This window comes from Canis lupus, chromosome 2 (genome assembly GCF_048164855.1).
Source record: "Canis lupus baileyi chromosome 2, mCanLup2.hap1, whole genome shotgun sequence".
Lineage (NCBI taxonomy): Eukaryota > Metazoa > Chordata > Mammalia > Carnivora > Canidae > Canis > Canis lupus.
The window spans coordinates 37,258,061-37,280,737 of NC_132839.1; the positions used below are offsets into that span (position 1 = coordinate 37,258,061).

The 22,677-nt window shown below is 32.6% G+C and overlaps 1 long non-coding RNA gene across 1 annotated transcript in view; it reads right to left on the reverse strand.

The window, feature by feature from the left end:
• LOC140615792 (uncharacterized) overlaps positions 1-21,092 on the reverse strand; it is a 78,127-nt gene extending 57,035 nt beyond the window's left edge. The window contains exons 1-3 of the long non-coding RNA XR_012016266.1: positions 18,265-21,092; positions 16,558-16,653; positions 2,147-2,243 (exon numbers count right to left, since the gene is read on the reverse strand). This is a non-coding gene — a long non-coding RNA (uncharacterized lncRNA). The remainder of the gene's footprint in view (positions 1-2,146; positions 2,244-16,557; positions 16,654-18,264) is intronic.
• Between the last annotated feature and the right edge of the window lie 1,585 nt (positions 21,093-22,677).

Sequence of the window (22,677 nt, forward strand, 5' to 3'; positions counted from 1 at the left end):
AAAATTGTGGGCTAACACTAAAATGAGTTAATTAGAAGTCCACCTTCATTTGCTTAGAATAGAAATAGTGGAATGTTTATCAACAGTGGTTTATTTTGTCTCTCATTTACTTCAGATATTTTATAATGTACAAATATATAATCCAAGCACATTCACTAAGACACTTTTCATCCATGAAGTCAGACAAACATTCATAACCCTAAAACATACTGAACCATTTCATTTACACATAGAAACTGGAGATGACAATAACTGAGGGAGCCTATGTCAGCTATGAAGCCCACAAAAGAAAGTTTTTCGTTATAGTTCTACATGAACATTATAAGAAAACCAGTATAATTTCTGTGGCAAAATTCTACTGATCTGAACAATCTCTATTATCCTTGAGGATTACGCAGCTCATCTATTCTAGATACCCTTTCTACATCTTAATGTAACAAAACAAGGAAATATATCCGAGGTTTATATCGAAACCAACAATGATTGTATAAAATTTTAAACTGAGAATACAAAAACAAAAATGTCCAATGATAAAAAATATATATATACACCTCACACTCAACAGATATGAAGAAATAGACTTCAATGTTATATATACTTATTCCATTTACTTAATTATGTCTACAGGAAGAGTTTCCACCACTATTTAATAGAATATTCACTATGCATAGACTTTTCTTTTAATTGCAAGAAATAGGGTCTTAAAAATCCATGTCAACCAGTTATTCAAAATAGTTACATATATTTACCATATTCTCACCCGTAAAAAATTAAAAACACATGTATACACAAAATCCTCTACATAAATGTTCATAGCAAAGTTTCTCATAATAGACAAAAAGTGAAAACAACTCAAATATCTATTAAGTGATAAATGGATTAGCAAAATGTGATATATCCATACTGTGGAAAATCACTCATCCATAAAAAGGAAATAGGGTTCCAATAAATACTACCACAGGTTGACCTGTGAAAACGTTTTGATAAGTGATTAAGAGTTAAAATATTTGTCTGAACCTTCTTTTGAACCATTTACAATAAAACAAGCTATGATTTTCCTTTATCCCCTAAATTAATTTCTTCAAAACAAGGATTTTCTAGTACATAGCCACAGTATCATTATCAAATCCAAGCAATTATCACCTGCCATATAAAATACTGTAATCTATTTGACTTTCTTAGAATTTTGCCAGTTTTCCCTCTGCTATCTTATATAGAGATCTTGAATAAATATCGTATTGTTTTCATATCTATTTAGTCTAACATAATCTAGAACATTTCCACAGTGATATTAATGTTTAGAAACTAAATGACAGTTTGTGGTGATATTGTTTTGTTTACTTTGTACAACGTCACTCAATTTGGGTCTGATACTTTCTCACGAGTTGATTCAGGTTTATTCACTTTTGTCTGAGGTACTAAAGAAATAAGGCTAGGTTCTCCTCAGTGCTTCCTATCAGTGATGCCAGATGTTCCCGTCACTGGTAGTATTATCTTTCATCTCTTACTTAATTCAGGTGGTGTCTGCCTAGTTCTCCACCATCATTTTCTCTTTGCAACTGATAAGTATATCATGGAGGAGATAATCACAATCTATAAAAGTATCCTGTTTCTTTTTTTTTAAGATTTTACTTATTTATTTACAAATGACAGAGAGAGAGAGAGAGGCAAAGACATAGGCAGAGGGAGGAGAATCAGGCTCCATGCAGGGAGCCCAATGCAACGTTTGATCCTGAGAGTCTGGGATCACATCCTCAGCGGAAGGCAGATGCTCAACCACTGAGCCACCCAGGCATCCCATGTATCCTGCTTCTTCCTCAAATTTTCTCAAAAAAGTTTCAGCATCTTTTAATGTTTTCAGGTTGAAACAATTATTATAATCATTCCCAAATGTTTATACTTTATATAATTTCTACCTCATTTATTACAGCATTCTATCATGTGGAACTTTAATTTCTACCCTATTATCCATTCATTCATATTAGTTTAATAACATTATAAACATCTTATCATTAGTAATCAATCAGCTTTTATCATTCCTAAAGAAATTTACCATACCAAGATATGCCTGAATTTTATCAGTCAAACCTAGAATTGGCTCACTGCTTACTATCAAGCAGTCCTCCTTTGACAGATGCAGCCTTACCCATCTATGAAAGCTTTCTCCTTCTATATTTCTCCTTTAGTATTATTCATGATGTTCCAAAGCCCCAACTGGGAGTATCTTATACAGTCCATTTCCCCTCAAAATACAGAATATAAAAAGGCAAAGTTAGAACAGCTTAGCACATTCCTTACATTATAAGCCAGTCAAATTTCTAAACATAATCTTGCCACTATTGTGGTATATTCAGGCAGAATTTGTTATGATTCTCTATCATTTTGGCCAACATTTTAGCTAGTAGTTCTGAGTCTATTAATTATACTTGCAAGACACAAAGTGTGATCTTTAGAAAAGGGTTAGCATGAATACAGATAATTGGGGGAAAGTAAACTGATTATGAAACACATGTTAATAGAATGCAGACAGTTTAGAATCCAGACTACATGGTCATAAAACAGAGAAAGAAAAAAATATTCCAATGGGAGATCATGACATTTAAATTTCTGTCAGTTCAGAATAGCTTCTTCTAAGACCCTCAGTGGCCTTTTCCCTATTATCCACAGTATTTATGCCTGGGTATTGCCTATCATTGTATCTCTTCCAAAGCTGTTTCTTCCATTGAATGACACTCTTTCTCTTGGCCAGTAGTTTGGAATGTGATATGAGCTCTTATGAAATGGTTTCTAAGTAAGACAATATCTCTTAAGCACTGGTACCCCACATTTCCAGAGACTATAAAGCTTCTTTGTAGTTTTATACCATGGGATTTTTCACAAACGATACCTTGACATTGTTTTCTCATGTTCCTGCCATATCTAAACACTTATTTTAGCCTAAGTTGCACTTGAAAATTCTTATGGCTCTGACCTTATTAAAAACACAGGGTAAATTAATATGATCTCAGAAATTTGCATTCTTCCCCAAAACATGATTTTGCTCGATGGATTTAGCAGAATGCAAACATTTTAATTCTCTTTTTAGTAGGTTCCATGTCCAACAGGGGGCTTGAACTCACAACCCTGAGATCAAGAGTCTCATGCTCCACTGACTGAGCCAGCCAGAGGCCCCAAAGAATAACTATTGTTAATTATTATCTTCCAATGGCTGTTCCACCATAGGGCTGTGTTTTTAAGTTGCAAATAAATTGTACGTTCAAACTTAGCCTAAGACTCAGATTCTCATTTCTTATTTTTTAAAAAGGAATAAATATCCTACTTTGTATGATTATTATTAGCACTGATATAATTCTTGAACTAGAGTTTATCTTGGCATTTGATGCTTATACCAACAATTAAATTACTGCTATGTGTAACTGAAATATGTGTATCTGAAACCACACACACACATATAAGCAACACACAAATGAACAGCAAATTAATGACCAGAACTCATAATCAATATTTAATATTGTTCCTGTAAAATCAGTTTATTGACCATTCTGCACAGCACATATTTATATCATTTTACATGAATAAAATTCAGTATTATTGCCTCAAACATACTTGGTACTCTGTAAGTGGTAGATAAACTTCTGACAAACCTGGATTGGCATATCAATTAATTTGAATATACATTACCATATATAACAGAATATAAGCCAATTGGATAAATGTAACAACATTAATTTACTTAGAATTATGACTTTAGGTAAACAAGTTACTTACATTTTATAAGTACAACTAAGGCTGTAATAATTACCCTTAAGTTTACATACATCTTTGAATACTTCCCATTACATACTTTAGGTACATTTCTAAAAAATAGTTGAAATGTGCTAATTTCCATCTAAGATACTTTCCACTGTCTTCTAGAAAGACTAGAACACAGCAGGAATGCCAAATTCTCCTGCTTGGTTAACAAATGTACATGTTAATCTGATAGGTGAAAAAACAGACAATTGTTGATTTAATACATTATGAGTGTGTCTGTGTATGCACATATATATTTAATTTCCTTATATGTTTATAACAATTTGTAATTATTTCATATATATTTAATTATTTAATTATAAAGACTGGGACAGCTGAGCATGTTATTTTACGCTCTTGACCATTCACAATGCTTTTCCCTTATGAATTGCTCATTTATGTGCTTCCCAAATTTGTACTGAGATGCTTCTCTTTATCTGACTGATTTCAGGGAGGTTTTTATAGAATATTAACACTAAATTGGTCATATAAATTTTAAGCAAATATGCCTATATATCATATATGATATAGATTTTTAATTTGACTGCAAAGAAATAACTCAGTCTTACGTTACAAGATTTTAGAGATTCTGAGTTTCTTTCCTCTTCATCTTCCATACATATAACATGAGAAAACAATAGTAAATTTGGAAGAAAAGTTAAACTGGATTAAGGATTGTATCCATTGCCTAGGAGTATTGTTGACTCAAGTTTTTATAAACTAGTTTAAATAACAGCCTTGGAATATAGAAATTCTATTTAGATATGTTGAAACAATTAAACCTGCTTAGATGAAATCAAAATAAATTGAAGGCACTGTGTAAGGAGACTGGATACCATGAAGGAAGCTTCCAGACAACATTTCAATTTAAACTATCCTAAAGGAGAAAAGAAAGCAGGCACTTTGATTTTGGTCACTAATTCCCTAATGCCATTAAGGATCTATGTGGGAGAAATATTTTCAATTTTGAAATTTAATTTATTGGTTATAAATGGAAAAGAGATCATATAACTCTAATTCCTCAATCAGTGCTAGTTTTACATTGTTTAGTTGATGATGGAATGTAGAACTCATGACTCTCTTGTGAGGGGCATATAGCCAATGAGCTAAAATAATTTTAATAAAAATAAAGTGGAGATATAATTTTCAGACATTTTTACCATGTGTCTGAATTAATTAATCATTGTTCAGGGTCTTGTTTACAAATACTCTAGATCAGGGATTGGTAAACTCAAGCCCACAGTCTACTGTTAGAAACAAAGTTTTGCTGGAATACAGCAACACTTATTCAAACACACATTGTGTTTGGCTGCTTTCATACTACAACAGCAGAGTGGAATAATTGCAATAGCATGAGAAATTAAAACTGTTATTTGGTTCTTTACAGAAAAGATTTGCCAATCCACGGTCTAGTATAATATAGACTGAGGTGATAATTCCAAGTAATTAAACTGTATTAAAATATGGAAGTATAGAAAGACTAGAAAAAATAGAATCCTCATATTCAATTCAAATTTTATCAATGAAAGCAGCTCTATTTTGATTCTATGAGTTCAAGCATAGTAATAGGGCCAAAGTTCCACGAGGCAGGTCCCAGAATTAAAGGTCCTCAGTCATATTCTCTTTTTGCTTTCTCGATCTATACATTATCACGACAGAAACCACTGTTACTACTGTCCTCACTCATGGGAAGTAACTTCATTGGTCCTCTATTTCTATGCTCTTTTGCCTCATATCTAATGGCAGGATGGATACATAGAAAGATATGCAGATAGATAGATGATAGACAAAGAGGTAAAATAGATGATAGATAATTGAAAGGTAGAGATACACAGATAGATTATGGAAAATAAATTGGCAGGTAGATAGAGGATAATAGAATTGGATTATTCAATTCTATTGGATAATAGAATTGAAGATATGGATCTTCAGGATAGAAGAGCACTGAAACTAGTTAAACTATTGAGAATCATTAAAATAAGACCTTACAATATCAATCAGAGTGTTTTTCAAAACTGAATATTTGTTTCCACAAAACTGTATTTATCTTACATGTCCATTGGAATGCTATTTATAAATTTCTTATAACATCATTGAAGAACAATAGTATGTTTTGTGATAGTCCTCATGTCAAAAGCTGCAACAGATTTCCTTTCCTGCATGGTTGTCATGAGGGTTGACACGTGGGAGTCACGCCAAAGTGAAAAAAAATGCCATTCATATCAAATTTTATCTTTCCCAATTTCAGAAGTTGTAAAATGCCTATGTTCCACTTTTTTCAATAAAAAGATGGTATTTCAAGAGCTAGATGAATTCTGTGTTCAGAGAATGCACATCAAATGTTTGCAACACAGCACAATTCACAAAACATTCCATATTTCTATGCTTTGACAATAATGGCAGTTTATCAATTAATTAAATTATATTTCTATCATCAAATCACTCCAATATTTTTTTGTATATTTTTATTGGAGCTCGATTTGCCAACATAGTATAGCACCCAGTGCTCATCCTGTTGCCCCCCTCAGTACCCGTCACCCAGTCACCCCAACCCCACCCCCACCCAACTCCCTTTCCACTACCCAGAGTTAGGGGTCTCTCATGTTCTGTTACCCTCTGATTTTTCCTACTCATTTCACTCCAATCTTTTTACCTTGTTTCTTCTCTTTAACACTCTTACAATAATATAATTCTTTCAAATACTCTGATTTTTCTCTATAAATACCATGAAAGCAAAACCAGACATTTAAAAATATGAATGATTATTTTATATTACTTTGCATGTATGGTAAGAATATTAAAAAGCCCAGTTCTCTGTCAAAGGAGCTTATTCTATCAAAATCTTGAAAGAGAAAAAGGAAGGAACACATAAGACAAACTGTTTAATTAAGAGCTCTTCAGAACTGCACTTTGTTAAAATATCAAATCCTGCTTTGCTAGCCAAAATTTTTGTTTCTATTATTCTCTACAACTATCAAAAGAAGGAAATGGACACATGTATATCGAGAAAAGGAAATAGTTTTTTTCATTGAAAAAATTATGGAATGTTATCTTTATTATCTTTAATGTACTAAGGATAAAAAAATCAAACCAGAATTATATTCAGTAACAATATACCTCAATAAAGAATGATAAATATAAAAATGCTAAATAAATATATTGTCAGATAAAAGAAAACTGAGCAAAGTTACCACTAGTAGTTCTGGTGCTAAAGAAAGTTTTTTAAGAAGATATATAATGTGCAAAAGCTATATTCACTATAAAAAATAGTGAAAGGGAATAAAGGGGAAAGGAGAAAAAATGAGTGGGAAATATCAGAAAGGGAGACAGAACATGAGAGACTCCTAACTCTGGGATAAGAACTAGGGGTGGTAAAAGGGAGGTGGGTGGGGGGTGGTGACTGGGTGATGGGCACTGAGGGGGGCACTTGATGGGATGAGCACTGGGTGTTATTCTATATGTTGGCAAACTGAAAACATCAATAAAAAGTAAATTTTAAAAAAAGGAAGAAGATAGATAATGATAACAGAAGGAAATATGGATCTTCAGGATAGAAGAGCACTGAAACTAGTTAATATTTAAGTAAATAGGATTTGTTCTCTTATGTCTTGAAAAATATACCTATTTAGAACAATTATACTATTGGCTGTAAGGCATATGGCAAATGTATATATATGACAATGCTAGCATAAAAAGGGTCAGGAACTAGAGAAATGGACATATATGGTTGTAAGATGTTTATATGAAGTGATATATTTAGTCTTAAAATACTGAAAATATGAAAAAAATACTGAAAATATGTATAGCTTAATCACTAGAATATCCACTAAAATACACAAAGAGGTGGAGTTATAAAGGTAAAAGAAAATGGAATTCTGAAAAAAATGCAATCAAAGATGGTGGGTAAGAAGGAATAGAATAACAAAAAACAGAAGAGAGACAATAGAGAGCAGAGTTCATACTTAAATGATAAAAATAGTAGACTTAAAACTACCATTTCAAAAATCGTATTAAACGTAAACTGGAATAAATAATCCATCTGCTAAATCTTAAAACATATACCTAACACTCTGCGGTCTAAAATGATGAAACCTAAAAAATAAATTAATTAAATGACAAAACTTCACATATAACCATATAGGTTAGAAAAAAAAGATGAAAAGATACATCATGCAAACTAAAAATATGAAGACTAGAGTAGCTATATTAATTTCAGATAAAGTAAACCTCAAGACTATGTTACCAGAGATACATTTATGAGAGTCAAACTATAAAGAATACATTAATAATTACAAATGCTTGTGACTAATAACAGCTTCAAATTATGTGAAATGACAATAGCCAAACTGTGGAAGGAGCCTCGGTGTCCATCGAAAGATGAATGGATAAAGAAGATATGGTTTATGTATACAATGGAATATTACTCAGCCATTAGAAATGACAAATACCCACCATTTGCTTCAACGTGGATGGAATTGGAGGGTATTGTGCTGAGTGAAATAAGTCAATCGGAGAAGGACAAACATTATATGTTCTCATTCATTTGGGGAATATAAAAAATAGTGAAAGGGAATATAAGGGAAGGGAGAAGAAATGTGTGGGAAATATCAGAAAGGGAGACAGAACATAAAGACTCCTAACCCTGGGAAACGAACTAGGGGTGGTGGAAGGGGAGGAGGGCGGGGCGTGGGGGTGAATGGGTGACGGGCACTGAGGGGGGCACTTGACGGGATGAGCACTGGGTGTTATTCTGTACGTTCACAAATTGAACACCAATAAAAAATAAATTTATTATAAAAAAATAAAAATAAAAATAAACCTATCTGTATACTATAAAAAAAAGACAAATTATGTGAAATGAAACCAAGAGAAATAAATAAAAGCTGTTGTAGATAAATCCACAATCATAGTTGATGATTTTAAACTCAACTCCTTCAGTACTTTATAAAACAAAACAAAACATCAGCGTAGAAGAATGAGAAATTACTGTCAACCTGTTCCTAAAGGACATTTATAAAACACTATAGCCAATGATTTTAGAACAATTGCATCTGTGTTCAAATTTTCTATGAACTTTTCACAAATAAATCTCAAAAGTTTTTAAATCAATTGATAGAGAATATGTTCAATGACCATAATAAAAATTAGAAATACACAAAGCATTTTTTTAAAAAACAGTGAAGGACGTATATATTTCTTTAGCTAATGTAATTTCTATAGAAAATGAAACTCTGATTTTCCAGTTTTAAAGTTAAGCAATCCTTACATGAAACAGTAAGTCTGCAAAGAAATAAAAGGCAACTCTTGAATAATGATCCCATCCCATCAGGAAAAGATTTGGCAGAATTAAATATTTTTTAATATCATTTAAGTAAGGCATCTTACCAAAGCTAAGGAAACTCAGGTTATTGCAATATTATTGAAGAAAATACCTTAAATTTGGAGGAAAAAATGTTAGAGCAAAGGCAAAAATTTTAACTGAGAACCACAATTAAAATCAACTAAGATGGTGACTCAGGAGGCTCCTGAGTTTATCTCCTTCCTCAGACAAATTGAATATATAGTTACACATTGAGAAATTTCCTCTGAAAGGGATAAACTAGCTGATGTTCTAATTTGATAGATAACTAGGAGTTGGCTGCTATCTTATACAGCAACCAAGAAAGTAGGTGGATACTTCTTACATCTTCTCCTTTAGCTTACTCCAATAATAAAACCAAGTTACCGTTATTTCCCTGGAAGAAATTTCTATATACATCGGGTGCCCCACTTTTTGCAGCATTCACCTAGGGTCAGGCCCTACGATCACCTGGCTTTACAAGCCAAGAGGGCTTGCATTTACAAGTTCCACAGGATTGTAGCAAACTAAGTAGTTCTTAATAGGTTCAGCAGCGCACTCCCATGGCTATACACCCAGGCCCACAGGAGAAGGAGCAGGCAAAAAAAGCCAAATTGGGAAAAGAGTTGGCAGAAACAAATACTTTTATTTATGAACACACACACACATGTTCCCTCTGGAAGGGGTTTAACTATAAAGTTTCCCACCTGCTGCCTAAGGGGCAAGCTTCTAATCAGTTTTCATCTAGGGCTAACTGGTCTACCCCTTTGGGACACAGATGGGTGTTGCTATACCCACAAGTGAGAGCTACAAAGTACAAAGGCTTGGACAATCCTGAAGGTTTGAAAGACAACTAGGAATCCAAGCTGAGTTGATCAGTGAGGTTCATTTTCTGTAAGAGACCATTCTGTCTAATTAATAAATCTAATTAGTCTTAACAAATCTTAATAAAATGGAAATAAGTGATATACCTCATATCAAAATAATGGTCACAGATATGTTCACTGAGGGAGAGGAGCAATGTATGAATAAAGTAAGAATTTCAATATATAGTAAATTATTTTAAAGATTTTATTTTAAGTAATCTCTCACCCAAAATGAGGTTCAAACCTACAACCTTGAGATCAAGAGTGACATATTCTCCAGACTGAGCCAGCCAGGCACCCCTGAAGTTTTGTTGTTGTTGTTGAAGTACCAAGCAAATGAATGGATAAAGAAGATGGTATGTTTCTGTGTGTTGTGTATACACACACACACACACACACCAGAATATTACTCAGTTATAAAAAAATTTTGTCATTTGCAACAACACTGATGTACCTACATAGTATTACGGTAAGTAAAAGAAATCACAGGAAAAGAAATACCATATGATTTCACTTATATGTGTGATCTAAAACCCAAACGAAATGAACTCACATGAACAGAAATAGTCTTATAAATATATAAAAATAAACTGATGATTGTCAGAGGGGAGGGTGGGGGAGAGCAAAGTAGGTAACAGAGATTAAGAGATACAAACTTCCAGTTATAAAATAAATCACTAATTAAAGTATAGCATAGGGAATATATAGTTAATAATATTGCAATAATTTTGTGTGGTGACAGATAACTACACTTACTGTGGTGAGCACTGCATAATGTATGGAATGTCTAATGATTCTATTGTACACATGAAATGAATATAATACTGTATGTTAACTAAAGTCAAATAAAAATGTGTAAAAACAGTAGCAAACATAAATCACAGAGCTAAAGAATACAATAACTGAACGAAAAATTATGATAGGCGGGTCCAACAAGTGAGAGAAAGGATTAGTAAAATTGAGTAAAGCATAATTTATGAAGGTAGATTAGCTAAAAGAAAAATAAATGAAAAAAAGTGAAGGGACTTAGAAAACATTAATTTGAGTGATATACACATTATAGAGGTCACAGAAGAAGGAGAAAAAAAGGATTCGAAGACTTATTCAAGAAATAATGGTTGAAAACTTCCCTAAAATGGGGAAAGAAACAGATATTCATATCTATAAATCCCAGATAATACCGCATAAAAGAAACTCAAAAAGATTCATGTGAAGACAGTGTAATTCCCTTGTCAAAGACTAGGAAAATAATATTAAAAGCAGTAAGAGAAAGCAACTTGTTAGGTACAAGGAAACCCCCAATAAGACTATCAATACATCTTTCTGCAGAAATCTTGCTGGCCAGAAGGGAGTATGAGGATATATTCAAACTGCAAAAAAAAAAAAAAAAAAAAAAAAAAAAAAATCAATTGCCAACCTAGAACACCTAAAAAAAAACTAATAAAACCTAAAAAAGATGCAAATGGTGACATCAAAAATATAACGTGCTGTGTTGCAGCATATTGGTATACATTTAGAATTATTATCAGCTTAAAATAGAGTGTTATATATGAAAGATATTTTACATAAGCCTCACAAATATAAGCCTCTACCAGGCAAATGATAAAAACAAAGGCATCAAAACACACTACTATAAAAAATTATCAAATCACAAAGGAATAGGTTAAGAAAGAAGAAAAGAAACAAAGATGTTACAAAAACAATTTAGAAAACAATTAAAATAGCAACAATAGCAGCAGTAGTTCCAAATCTATAAATAATTACTTTAAATGTAAATGGATAAAGGTCTCCAATCAAAAGACAATATGGACAGATTATTTTTAATTCAAAATAAATAAATAAATAAATAAATAAATAAATAAATAAATAAATAATAAATAAATAAGACCCAACAATATATTGCCTACAAGAGTTTCAAATAAGCTTTAAGGACATAGAAAGAAAGTGAATGGATGAGAAAGAGATATTCCTTGCAAGTAGAAACCAAAATAATGCAGGGGTAGCTATCCTTATTTCAAAAAAAAAAAAAACCCCTTAAGCCAAAGACTGTAAGAAAAGACTTAAAATTCATTATATAATGATAAAGGAATCAATTAAGAGGATATGACAGCTGTTAATACTTATATATTCAACATTAACACCTAAATACATAAAGCAAATACTGACAGGTCCAAAAGCAGAAATATATGAAAATACGATAATAGTAAGGAATTTCAATAATCCACTTTCAACAATGGATAGATCATCTAGATGGAAAACTAATAAGGAAACAGAAAACTTAAGCTACTTATTAGACCAGATATACTTAACAGATATATACAGAACATTCTATCTAAAAGCAGCAGAATGCAGATTGTTATCACGTGAACATGGAGCATTCCATAGGACTGAGTCAGACTACAAAAAAGGTCTTAATAAATGTCAGAGAATTGGTTATAGCAGCAATGTCCACAATAGACAAAATATGGTAAGAGCCCAGATGTCCATCAACAGATGAATGGATAAAGATATGACATGATAGATAGATATAATTAAATATTATTCAGCCATTAAAGAGAATGAAACATTGCCATTTTCAACAACGTGGATGGAACTAGTAAGTACATGCTAAGTGAAATAAGCCAGAAAAGGAAAAATAAGTATCATATGATTTTACTCGTATGTGAAAATTAAGAAACAAAACAGAAGAACATAGGTGAAGGGAAGGAAAAATAAAATGAAAATAGAGAGGGAGGCAAACCAAGAGACTTTTAACTCTAGGAAAAAAACAGGATTGCTGGAAGGGAGGTAAGTGAAAGGATGGGGTAATTGGATGATGGGCATTAAGGGGGACACTTGAAGTAATTAGTACTTGGTGTCATATGAAACTGATGAATCCCAAAATTTTACCTCAAAAACTAGTAATACAGTATATATTAACTAAATTGAACTTAAATAAAATATTTGAAGTCAAAAAAAGATTGAAATCATATCATATGGCTTTCCTTACCATAATGGTATGAGACTAAACATCAGTTACAAGAAAACTGAAAAATCCACAAATACATAGAAATTAAACAATATTCTCCAGAAAAATCAATATGTTCAAGAAAAAAAAAACAAGAGATTGGAAGAAAAAAAATATTGAGACAAACTAAAATGTAAGAACATTCAAAAATTAAGTATGCAGCAAAATCAGTTTTAAAAAAGCAGTTTATGATAAGCACCTACATTAAGATCTCAAATAAACAAATTTTATACCTCAAACAACAAGAACAACTAAACCAAAAGTTAATAAAAGAAATAACAAAGATTAGAGCAGAAAATTGATAGAAACTAAAAAGACAATAGGAAATAGCAATGAAACTAAATCTAGTTTTTGTGAAAAGATAATCAAAATAGAAAAAAAATTAAACTTTGGATAGACTTACCAAGAAAAAAGAGAAAAGACTTAAATAAAAGCATAAATGAAAGAAGAGACATAATGGCTGATACACAGAAATACAAAGAATCATAAGAGACTACTTTAACAATGTATGCCAACAAACTGGATAATGCAGTGGAAATGGACAAATTTCTAAAAACATAAAACCTATGAAAACTGAATCTATGAAGAAATAAAATATATGAACAAATGCATTACTAGTACAGAGACTGAATAAATAATCACAGACACCCCAACAGAGAGATGTCCACCCAGAGGCTTCACTAGTAAATTCAACCAAATATTTAAATAAGAACTAATACCAATGCTTCTTAAAATAATCCGAAGGAGGAGGAGATGCAGAAAACCATTTTAAAAAATCAATGATTGTTCATGATAAAAAACTTTCAATAAGGTGGGTTTAGAGAAAATATATCTCAACCTAAGAACAGCCATGTATGACACATCTGCAGCTAACATCATACTCATAAGTAAAAAAGTAAAAAGCTTTTCCTCTAAGATCAGGAACAAGGCAAGGATACCCACTCTTGCCACTTTTTTTCAATGCTACTGGAAGTCCCAAACAATGAAATTAGGCAAGAAAAAGAAATAAAAGGAATCCCAATCAGAAAGAAAAAAGTTAAACTATCACTCTTCGCAGATGGAATGATATTGTAAATAGAAAATTCCAAAGACTCCAACAAAAATCTATTGAACAAATAATCAAGTTCAGTAAAGTTGTAGTATACAAAAAAATCAATATACAAAAATCACTTTTGTGTCTAACACTAATAATACACTTTTGAAAAGAGAAATTAAGAAAATAATCTAATTTACAATATCATCAAAAATAATAAAGTACTTAGGAATAAATTTAACCAAGGAGGTGAAGGATCTGTTCACTGAAATCTGTAAGACTATAATGAAAGAAATTAAGAAATTAATGAAAGAAATATTGTCTTTATGAATTGGAAGAATTATAGTTAAAATGTTCATGCTAACCAAAGTAATCCACAGATAATCTCTAAACTATATTACAAAGACATATAATCAAAACAGTATAGTATTGACATAAAAACAGATCTATACATCAACACAACACAGAGAGACCAGACATAAATCCATTCATCTTTGGTCAATTAATTTTCAATAAAGGAGCCAAGAATACATAAGAAGGAAAAAATAGTCTTTTCAATAAATGGTACTGAAACCCGGACAGGCACATATAAAAAAAAAACAAAATGAAACAAAGGTAGAACCCTATCTTCTACCATGCAGAAAAAAACCGACTCAAGATGAATTAAGCATTCAAATATAAGACCTGAAATCCTAAAACTCTATAGGGCTACAAGGTCTTTGACATTACTCTTGTCAATAATTTTTTGGATTTCACAGGATGCTACATCAAACTAAATATTCTCCTCTCAGGAAAGGAAGTCATCAACAAAATGAAAAGACAACCTATATAGTGAGAGAAAATATTTGCAAACCACATATCTGATAAGGATTAATAGCTAAAATACACAAGGAACTCATAGAACTCAATAACAAAACAACCCAATTTAAAAATATGCAAGGACTTACATCTTCCAAAGATATACAAATGTCCAATAGGCAAATAAAAAGGTGTTCAACATCACTAATCATGAGGGAAATGCAAACCAAAACTACAATATGATATTACCTGGTACCAGTTAGGATGTCTCTTGTTAATTAAGACCTAAGTAGCACTCGGGTAGCTCAGTTGTTTAAGCATCTGACTATTGGTTTCAGCTCAAGTCATGATCTTGTGGGTTAAGAGATAGAGGCCTAAGTGAGGCTCTATGTTCAGCAGGGAGTCGACTTGAAGATTCTCTCCTTCTGCCCCTCTCCCCACTCTCTCACATGTGTGTGCTCTCTTTCTCTCTCTAAAATAAGTAAATTTTTAAATAAAAAAAACAAAACATTGAATGAATGCTGGTGAGATGTAAAGAAAAGGGACCCTTGTATACTACCAATGGGAATGCAAATTGGCAAACCCACTTGGAAAACAGTATATAGGTTTTTCAAGAAATTAAAAATGGAACTACCACATCATCAGCAATACTACTTCTGGGTATAGGTTCAAAATAAATCAAAATATCTCAAAGAAGCAGCTGCACTCCCATTTTCACAGCAGCATTATTCACAGTAGCCTATGCATGGAAACAATCTATGTCTCCATTAACAAATAACTCAGTAAGGAAAAATGCTGCATATATATAAGATAGATATAGATAATAGATAAAATGGATTAAATTATAATACATATAATTTAAAATGCAGTTATTATTATATAATATTTTACTGTAATATAATGGAATATCATTAACCCTTATAAACAAAGAAATCTTATCTCTTGTGACAATATGGATGAACCTGGAGGTCATCATGCTAAGTAACATAAGCCATATAGAAAGACAAATCACATACTGCAGATTATACTTCCATGAGAAATCTTAAAAAAAAAAAAAAGATGAAGTACTCAACCCCATAAGCAAAGTAGAAAGGCAATTGCCAGGGGCTTGGGAATGTGATAAATAGGAAGAGGTTGATAAGGGGTACAAACTTTTAATTATAAGGTGAAGAAAATCTGAAGATCTATATATAAAATATGGTGACTATGCTTTGTAACACTGTACTATATAAATTTTTGAAAAGAATAGAATTTAAATGATCTTACTGAAAAACACAAGTATCAGAGTTAATTTGATGAGGGAAATCCTTTTGTTGTGTGTATTACATGTTGAATCATCTTTGAATATCACTTTATAGATATTACAATTTTATATCATACTTTAAAGATCTTACAATTAGGAGGCACCTGGGTGGCTCAGTGGTTGAGCATCTGTCTTCAGCTCAAGGTATGACCCCATGTTCTGGGATCAAGTCTCGTAACGGGCTCCCCACAGGGAGGCTGCTTTTCCCTCTGCCTATGTCTCTGCTTCTCCCTCTGTGTCTCTCATAAATAAAATATTTTTTAAAAGGTCTTACAATTATACATGTCAGTTATATCTCAATAAACCTGGCAAATAATTAGGAATAAAGTTTTTTAAAAGCAGTATCCAAGATTTTTTTTAAGCAGTAACAACTGACACAACTAAGCCCTTATACTTCCATAGGCAGCAGAGAGCATTTACCTTCCATCACAATAAATCTGAAGACAGACCCAAGTGGTATCACTGGTGACCCTCTTCCTTCACTGCAAAAATTCAAGAGGTAGACAAGTCCCATGGCTAAAAGAAAATTATACAACATTCATATGGAAAATACTTAGAAGGGAGTCACAAAGAATAATTCTGTTCTAATTTCCCAAATTCAGACATGATTAATGGGTTTTATCCATTATTTTTAAAATACAGACATCCCTGACTTACAAGTTTGACTTAGGAGTTTTTTACTTTATGTTGCGTAGAAGTGGGACATACTCAGTGTAACTGAACTCCAAATTTTTAATTGAATTTTTTTCAGGGCTACTGACATACAGTATTAATACTTTCGTGTGACGTTAGGCAGATGCAGCAAGTAGAAGCTCCTAGCAACCATATGATCACCAGGGTAAATAATTGATAAACTTATAGCCATTCTATACCTATACAACTATTCTGCTTTGCACTCTCAATAACCAATGAATTACACGATAGTCAACATTTTATCATAAAATAGGCTTTGTGTTAAGATGATTTTGCCCAATTGTAAGCTAATGTAAATGTTCTGAGCATGTTTAAGATAGGGTAGGGTAGGCTACGATGTTTGGAGTGTTGGGTGTATTAAATGCAGTCAGCTTATGATAGGTTTATCAGTACATAACCCCACTGTATGTTGAGGAAGACCTGTAAACCACTTTATTCTCAGAGTTAATATATCCATGTCTATGTCTCAGAAAAAGAATAATCACTGAATTTTAGGTTCTTCTTTTTCGACATTGTCAAACATGAGGTTCAAGTTACTCTTCAAATAACATCACTTGTCTATCTGAATCACACTATCATTCTTTTATTGTTATATTCTCTCATTATTTATGATGTCTCTCACTCATTCTTCCACAAATTTATTTCACAAACTTTAATGAAATTCTTGCTTTCAGACATTGCAGCATAAGACAACGGAAAAAAATCCCTGTCAAGTAGGAGCTCATTTCAAATATATATATGGAGGAGACAGAACAAAAAAGGCATAAAATGAATCAAAATTGGTGTGTGCATTGATAAGGACATAAACACAACACTGAAGTATTTGAAGTTGGGAGTCAAAGCAAGTAGGATTCAACAATGCAGCTATTTACATTAAGGCATATTGACCAATCCTGAGACACCTCAGATCTGGGTGCCACTCAACAATGGCTCATCCCAAATTTTCCATTTTATTAATGGATCCATTCAGATTCTCTCTCCCAATCAGCACTTTCTCCACCAATGGATAGGAAGTATGGGTGTGCATGTCCAGGTTGGACATAAGATTTCTAAACTTAGGGCGCCTGCTGACTCAGTCAGTACAGCATACAACTCTTGATCTAGTCGTCATGAGATCAAGTCCATTGTTGAGCATAGAGATTACTTATAGAAAATATTTCTAAACCATTAGTTAGGAAATGACAATGCAAAATAGTATTATGAATGAAGATAACCATGAATCAATGTCACAACCCCAAATTGAACCAAGAGCAGTAGTGTTTTCCTAAAGGTATTAAACGTAATGTAGTCTGAAGATATCTTAAACTTACTCAGAACAGCTGATTACCAGAAGGAAACAAAGGATTGCAGTTTCTATTTACCTATTGTTTCACTGTCTTTCTAGAAATCAACACTGACAACTTGGTCAACTCCTAGTGAAAAGGCATTTCTCACCTCGTCATAGTCTCTACCAGGTGATTGTTCTTACTCTTCTGGACTTCCCAACCTAAGAGTAACAAAAAAGGCTCATGTACATACAATTACTTCTTTATTGTCTCTTATGGATTGCTCTTTGAAATACATATATATCAAAAGTCAGTAGACTTTTCTTCAGCACTCCTTGAATCTAAATACTAAACGAGTCAACTGGTTACGTAGATGGTTATAACTATTATAATCTTCTGAGAAATACTCATCATACTTAGCATGGTAGAGTGTCATACATAAACACAAAAGAATAATTTTTAAAAGTTAGAAAATTAAAAGCAATATTACTACAGTATTATAGCGACACTGGTATCACTTAAGCCAATCATATAAGCTGATTATATGTGGTATAATGACTGAATGCCATTATTTACTATATTCTATAATTCGATGTGTTTCATTAAATGGACCTGTCCATAGTCTCTCCTCAAGAACAACTCTCCTCTTTCAGGGTAATTTTATTTTATTATTTCCAAGGTAATTTTGAAAATAGAGAAGTGTAGGGGATCCTGGGTGGCTCAGCGATTTGGCACCTGCCTTTGGCCTGGGGCATGATCCTGGAGTCCTGGGATCAAGTCCCACATCAGACTACCTACTTGGAGCCTGCTTCTCCCTCTGCCTGTGTCTCTGCCTCTCTCTCTCTTTCTCTCTGTCTGTCTCATGAATAAATAAAATATTTAAAAAAAAAGAAAATAGAGAAGTGTATAATACATAGAAAGTAAGTGTATTCTAGGAACGGATTACATGTAAAAAGAGAAAGAGTACAAAATAGGTACATTGTATTCTAGAGGGAAAAGTGTGCCATCCATAAAGTTTCATATTTGGATTATTTCTATATGAGGCAACACTAAAAAAAAAGAACACCAATGGTACATGTAATATAAGCAGGGAAAAAAAACAAGGGTCGCATTCTACTCTCCACAATTATCAATGGGAATTTATAACTCAACCCATAATTTTCATCATAAAATATCTAATCCATAGATATTCAATTTTCTCATAGTATAATCTACATTTGCAATTTCCAACACAGCATAGTCTAAAGAATCTATGATTTTCCTCAGTAATGGCCAAAAAACTCCCCAAAAAATATTCCTAAGGAGCTGCCTTACACTGAGTCTGCATAAATTTTACACTCCTAGCCCTTAAGTGATAAACAAACATATCAAAATATCACTCATCCACACACTAAACAAGTAGTCAACACAATTATAAAATTATGTGTCTGGTACATACTAGGCTCTGTAAGGTAATGGAAAGTTATATATGAGTAGGAAAATATCCCTGTCAAAAGGAGCTCATTATTTCTGGTCTATTAAGACACATAAATAAAACAAAATTTGGCAATGAAATGTAATAAGCATAAAGCATGTTAGAAGTTAAATGGTGGTAACTTACACTGATCAGATAAAAAATTTCCATTCTCATTCCTGAAACATTAGAAAATGACAATGTATAATAAATTTCTGGAGCCACTCCAGGTTCAATTAAGAAACATCATCTTCCGGGGCACCTGGGTGACTCGGGTTGAGCATCTGCCTTTGGCTCAGGTTGTGATGCCAGGGCCCTGGGGTCAAGTCCTGCATTGGGCTCCCTGCAGCGAGCCTGTTTCTCCCTCTGCCTAGGTCTCTGCCTGTGTCTCTCATGAATAAATAAATAAATTTAAAAAAAAGAAATAACACCTTCCACATTCTTATCTTCTTGACCTAAGTGATGTTATTGATATTTTACTAGTGTATATAACTAGTATCTAAAATGTACCTTCAGCACACTTTGACCTTGTCCTTATAGCTCATTCCTTCAAAATTCTACCTTCTGTACATTTTGTCTTGCTTCACTCGATTCCAAGAACCTCCTTTCTTCATGCCTTTTTCATTTATTCATGATTAGGTTATTCATCTTCCTTTCACTTGGCTCCTCACCCATCTGTTTCTTCAACAGTCTTTGCTCAACATCTCACAAAAGCTAAGATCTCTGGAACTAGTGAACAATTTTGCCTTAATGAAAATTCTACTGAGGTCCAAAGATATAGGAGCAGATCAACATGATGCAAGTGGGAACTCAACAGATAAAGGTGATCAAAAGTTATTATTAGAAGACTGAATAGTTCTAATGAAGACAATCAAATTCTATCCTGTATGCATATAATTTTCAATAATTAAAAGGATCTCAAATTGTACAACTGAGATGTATCTTCATTTTATGATTCATGAGAGCAACTTACAAGAAACCAGCAAATGTCTGTGCCAAGTTGGCACTGATAACAATATTACAGAGCAAAATGTGGATTCTGAGGGCTCCTTTGATTATAAGTACAGCACTTTTACTTAAGTATTCCACAATGTCTCAACCCAAATTTACTGTCCCCCACCACACAGAACTTTTGCTTAAAATCAGTGACATTCTCTTTATTTCCAAAATTAACTGTGCCTTTCAAGGTCATGTGAAAGCCAACTGCTACCCCATTACTTTTTCTGAAATTCATTCATTTCCCTTCAGGAACAACAAAATCCTTTAGTTTTCACTCAATGACTCCAGCCATCCTTGACAATCTCTTTTAATGATTTCTCCTTATTTATTGAATATCTAAATTCTAGATCATCCAAGAACAGTATTAAGGTAAATACTCCCACATATGCACCATCTCATGTTAGCCTTTCACATGGCCATAAGTAACAACACTCCATACTGCTGCATCCAAATCTCTCAAGTCTCCAATCTAAACCGTTTGCCCCTAAGTCCTGTTTTTACATTAAAAATCAACATCTAAAACCACAGGTTTAATATGAATATAAAACTGGCAAAACAAAAAAAAAAAAAAAAAAAAAAAACTGGCAAAACATATTTCTTCCTTACCATGCATTTCAAGAAAATCAACTTTGCCTAGTATAGTAAATGGCATTACCGTTTATTCAGTTTCTGAGACCCTGATCACAACCATCCTATTGGAATCCTCTTCTTGTCTCATCCAGTACCATTGAATATTTTAAGCAGAACTGACAATACTTTCAAAATACATCCTAAATCCCATTACTTCCATGTCATCAACCTAGTACAACACCTTTCACTCAGATTTTTGAAATAATTATGTACCTTGCCTTCTTATGTCAAGCCTTGCACAGTGAACTTAATCTTATCTAATTTATTTATATAAAATATAGAAAACATAAGAATGGTAGAAGTCAAAATTTGGAAATTAAAAAAAAGTAGTTGGCATGTTAATTATGAATAAAACACAGCTATTGAACAGGACAATAATTCTAGCCCTAAACACTAAATGAAAATACTCTACCTTGAAAAGTGTTGAATGAGAAATTACGGGAGGAAAGATTTCTTAGGGTCTATAATTCTTGAAGATAAATGACATATCAATTTTAGAATTTATTTCATGGTGAAATGAAAATAAAGATAACATGATTGTTTCACAATCTCATACGATGACCTATGTAGAACAACATAGCAGAGAATTATTTCAAATTGTCAAATAAATACAAAGGTGGTATTTTTAACAAATGTCATAGTTTTACCTTGGAACCAACTTAATGTCCTGCACTATTAAACCAATTACAAGAAGAGCTACAGGTCTGGATTTTTGTGCAAATGATCTATCACAGTAGTAATAAACTCAAGAGACATAGTGAGAGAGAAGAGGCTACAATCTTCTCCCTAAATTTTTTCTCAGACACCTCACATTGCTCACTCTGGGAGGAAAAGGCTCCATCCTGAATGAAGAGATCTTATTGGGCCTCTCTTTAAGGGGACTTCAGTGTTCTGAGGTCAGCCATGCATTCACTCTTATTTGCAGTCTCATTTCAACTTCATGGGCTGATAACTTCCCAGTGCCTTTCTTCATGAAAAAACCCAGCTATGTTGCCCCCTTGCCTTCTTTTCCAGGTTAAGGGCATATAATTTCATTTAGATTTGAAATTTGAGAGGTTTTATTTGGTACTACTCTAAATTTCTTTCAGTATCAAAAAGTTTTTCATAGCACAATCTCTATTATCATCTCAGAGAATAATTAAATAGTAATTTAATGCTCTCCTGCTGTGATCTTCCATTTGTTTATTTATTTGAATTCAATTAGCTAGCATATAGTACTACATCCTTAGTTTCAAATGTAGTGTTCAATAATTTACCAGTTGTATATAACATCAGTGCTCATCATCTTATTTACTTTTTTGAAAACTCCCTTCATATCATGGAAATTATAAGGGTTTGCTAGGTTGAGGTTCAGTTTATTAATATGGTAATAAAAGTGGTTTTAATCACATCAACATGAAAACAATAATCTGATACATTTTGCCTCATAAAAGAGAGGAAGATGTGTTTTAGCCAGGCAGATTTCAAATTTTCCCAGATTCCTTTATTATGTTATATATG